Source organism: Vicia villosa, linkage group LG6 (assembly GCF_029867415.1).
Source record: "Vicia villosa cultivar HV-30 ecotype Madison, WI linkage group LG6, Vvil1.0, whole genome shotgun sequence".
Taxonomy (NCBI): Eukaryota; Viridiplantae; Streptophyta; class Magnoliopsida; order Fabales; family Fabaceae; genus Vicia; species Vicia villosa.
This window is the reverse complement of record NC_081185.1, coordinates 69,782,026-69,786,473: the sequence shown is the minus strand read 5'-3', so window position 1 is coordinate 69,786,473 and position 4,448 is coordinate 69,782,026.

Below are 4,448 nucleotides of genomic sequence, written 5' to 3'. Positions count from 1 at the left end.
ATTCTGAGCAAAAGTCAGGAGTGTGCTGTCTTCAGTCAAAACCCTAATTCAGTCGATTCAAAGCTATTGATGAAGATGATTCATTTGAGATGAAGGGAGAACAAAACCCTAGTTGATTGTTGCTTGTACTGATGAGTGATTTCTTGATTAAATCCCTGCTGAGTCACAAGTAGCAAACACAAACTATGCAATTTGTTAGAGATGCAAATGATGCATATGCAATGATATGAGGTGGTATCTTAGGTCAAAAATTGGGGTATGACATTAACCAATTGGAGCCGAAACCCATTTTTGTTAACACATACGTTAAAAACTTCCAACTTACACGATCATAGGCTTTTTCAAAGTCTACCTTCAACACCACACAATTCCTTTTACTTCTTTTAGCTAAGTCAAGCACCTCATTCACTACTAAAACCCCATCCGCTATGTTTCTACCCAGAACAAAGGCCGTTTGATTACGAGAAACCAACTTCCCAACAACATTTCTCAATCTAATAGCTAGAATTTTCGCTAAGATCTTGTATAAACTCCCCACTAGACAAATAGGCCTAAACTCCGATAAAGATTGAGGATTTTGAACTTTAGGAATTAGAGCTAAAAAAGAAGAAGTACAACCTTTTGTAAGTCTTGCTTTAAGGAAGAATTCCTTCACAAAAGTAACAACATCACCCTTAACCGTTTCCCAACAAAGTTGAAAAAACTCTAGAGTGAAACCATCCAGACTCGGGCTCTTATTCCCGTCACAATCCCAAACCGCCTCCTTTATCTCATCCTCCAAAGGTTCCCTTTCCAACCACTTCCTATCTTCTTCGCTTAATCTTTTAAGATTCAAACCTTCCGGCACCGCCTTAAAGAAGTCTTCTTCTTTGAAAAAATTCTCAATGTGATTTTTCACTTCCTCCTTCACCTCCTCTACCCTTAAGTAGAGTACTCAATGATGCAGAGACTAGGTATAGCGCCTTAGAAAAACTCTGCCTGTGTTTATATTTCTCTTGTATCAAACTCAAGTATTATATAAAACCAGTTGATGTTTACGTTTCATCTCATTTTGATGTTATTAAACACATGTTATCCAAACCAATATTGCATAGTTCAATTGGCAAATGCGCTTTGGCCCTTACTGAGTACTTTCTAATCTTTCAACCTCTTAAGGAAATGAAGGGACAAATCGTGTTTGATTTCATTGTGGATCATGCAGTAGTTGAAAATCCTCAGCAATATGTAGACTTGAAGCCTTGGAAGTTGTACTTCAATGGTTCAACACATAAAGAGGAAAGTGGCGTTGGTATTCTCATCATTTCTCATGAAGGAATCCAACAAAGCTCAAGTACAACATTTTATACTTCAGCGTTGTTGGAATTCCATCAGGAGAATCCAACTTCCGCTTTAATCTTTGAAAGGATTTCAGGTGCGAACCTTCTGGGAGTCTGCTTGATGGGCTTCTTCCCCTCTTTTATAGGCAACTTCAGTTCGACCAAATCTCTCCCTAACTTTGCACTGATGTATGTCACCCTTTTTCGACTATCATCTCCAAGATTAACTTCTTCGAGTGGGTCTTGAGCTATCATTTTTATATTTGGCGCCATTGGATCTTTTTCAAACCCCAAAGGTTCTTCATCATAGATTGCGTCTAATCTTTGATTTGCCTCTTTGCCTGAAACCTGTTCGTCATGTATTTCATCATCGGGTGGTTGTGGGATAAAGTGTATCCCCGGACCTGGTACTTCTGGTTCTTCGTGAATGGCTTCGATAACCATGTTTGATAGTTCGGCCTCGAGAGCCGCTTTTCTTTTGTTTTCGGCTATGTAAGCCGAAATCTTTTCGAAGAAAGATGACTCAGGCATAATTACTAACTTCGTCCCAGCCAGTTGGCTGTATCGCTGGTAATCCTTCGATAGGTTCTGTGTCATCTGGACCGTCCATTATTTCTCTGTTCCACTGGAATCCGTTTGGGTGTAAGGATAGATAATGCATAGCATTTTTATTTGGAGCATATATATCTTCTGCTGCATTGCATGGCCCTATATTGGCTAAATTTCTGTCGAAGCTAGTCTTGTTGACTTGGTTAACTTCGGCCATATAGTAACTCTGATCACCTTCTATATTTTCCACTATACCATCTTCTCTCCAGATAGTTAGCCTTTGATGCATTGTCGAGGGTACTGTAGCAACCCCATGGATCCATTCCCTTCCCAACAAAAGATTATAGTTTGCTTTTGCTGGTATAACCATGAACATCGTAGGTCTTGTGACTGAACCCACCGTTAAGTTTACTTGGATTTCTCCCAAGGTATGTCCTACCTTCCCTTCGTAATTGGACAAAACCATATTATGAGGCCTTATGTCAGTATCGAACATACCAATCCTTTTCAACATATATTGGGGCATTAGATTCACTGCTACCCCTCCATCAACTAGGACTTTGTTAACGCCCACGTTTTCAATTGTAGCTCTTATAAAAAGGGGTTTCAAATGATTCCTCATACAGTGGTCGGGTCTTTCGAGAAATGCATTCTGTTCTTCGACAGCCCCGTTATTCAACACATAATAACACACAGGTATGTGTTTTGCCATTTCTTCTGCATCAGCTTCCTTGCAGTCTTCGACCTCCGTTTCTTGGTAAAATTCGCGAGGTAGTACAGACACCACATTGCAGTTAAAGTTTATGGATGACACTCCATCTGAGTCGAAATCATTAGTCAACCTATCATCTTCTTTCCAAGGACTAGACTGCATCCTTTCTTCTTCTTTCTCGTTTTCAGAACTGAATAGCTTGCGTTCTACCGGCGGTTTGCTTGAACATAGAGGGCCTTCAATTTTATACTTGAGCGTTGTTAGAATTCCATCAGGAGAAATTAAGAGAATGCCAACGCCACTTCCCTCTTTATGTGTTAAACCATCGAAGTACAACTTCCAAGGCTTCAAGTCTACATATTGTTGAGGATTTTCAACCACTGCATGATCCACAATAAAATCTGACACGATTTGTCCTTTCATTGCAAAAAGAGGTTGAAAGATTAGAGAGTATTCAATAAGGGCCAAAGCCCATTTGCCAATTCGACTATGCAATATTTGTTTGAATAGCATATGTTTAATAACATCAAAATGAGATGAAACATAAACATCAACTGGCTTTATATAATACGTGAGTTTGATACAAGAGAAATATAAACAAATGCAGAGTTTTTCTAAGGCGCTATACCTAGTCTTTGCATCATTGAGTACTCTACTTAAGTAATAAATGGCTCTTTCGATACCATTTTCACCTTCTTGTGTTAACATGCTACCTATTGTATTATCTGAAGCTGAGATATACAGGCGCATGTGCTTCTTTCCATTTGGGGGGGACAAGATGGGTGGGTGCATCAAATATTGCTTGATTTTCTCAAAAGCTTCTTGATGTTCAGCATGCCATTCGAACCTTCCTTGCTTCAGTCGAAGTAAGGGGGAAAAAGCTTGCGTACGCCCACTCAAATTAGAGATAAATCTTCTTAAGAAGTTCATCTTTCCCAATAAAGATTGTAATTCTTTCTTCGTGGATGGAGGCTTTGTTCCATAATAGCCTTCGTTTTATTCTGATTAATTTTAATTCCCTTTTTGTGGAATACGAAGCCTAGGAAATCTCCAGCCTGCACAAAGAAAGCACACTTAAGGGGATTCATCTTTAAGCCATGTTTTCTCATTCTTTCGAATGATTGCCCGAGATGATCAAGATTACTATCATCTGAAACGGACTTTTCGACAATATCATCTATGTACACCTGCATGAATGTTTCTATAAAATCATGAAATATATAATTCATTGCTCTCTGATAAGTTGCCCCAGCATTTTTCAAACCAAAAGGCATAACGACCCATTCATAGGTACCTATTGCCCCAGGGTAACAAAAAGTTGTTTTGGACACATCTTCTTCTGCAATGAAAATTTGATTATACCCTGAATATCCATCTAGCATACTTAGATATTCGAAGCCTCCGGCTGAGTCTACTAACATTTCTGCCACAGGCATAGGATATTCATCTTTAGGAGTGGCTGCATTTAGATCACGAAAATCTATACATACGCTTAAAGAACCATTCTTTTTAATAACAGGTACAATAATAGCAATCCATTCGATGTACCTCGTAGTCCTAATGAATTTTCACCGAAGAAGTCTTTCAACTTCCGCTTTAATCTTTGAAAGGATTTCTGGTGCGAACCTTCTGGGAGTCTGCTGGATGGGCTTCTTCCCCTCTTTTATAGGCAACTTCAGTTCGACCAAATCCCTCCCTAAACCAGGCATCTCATCATAGTCCCAGGCTAAACAATCTTTATTTTCCTTTAGCAACGCAATAACTTTTGACTTTAGGGCTGGATCTAACTTTGCACTGATGTATGTCACCCTTTTTCGACTTTCATCTCCAAGATTAACTTCTTCGAGTGGGTCTTGAGCTAACATTTTTAT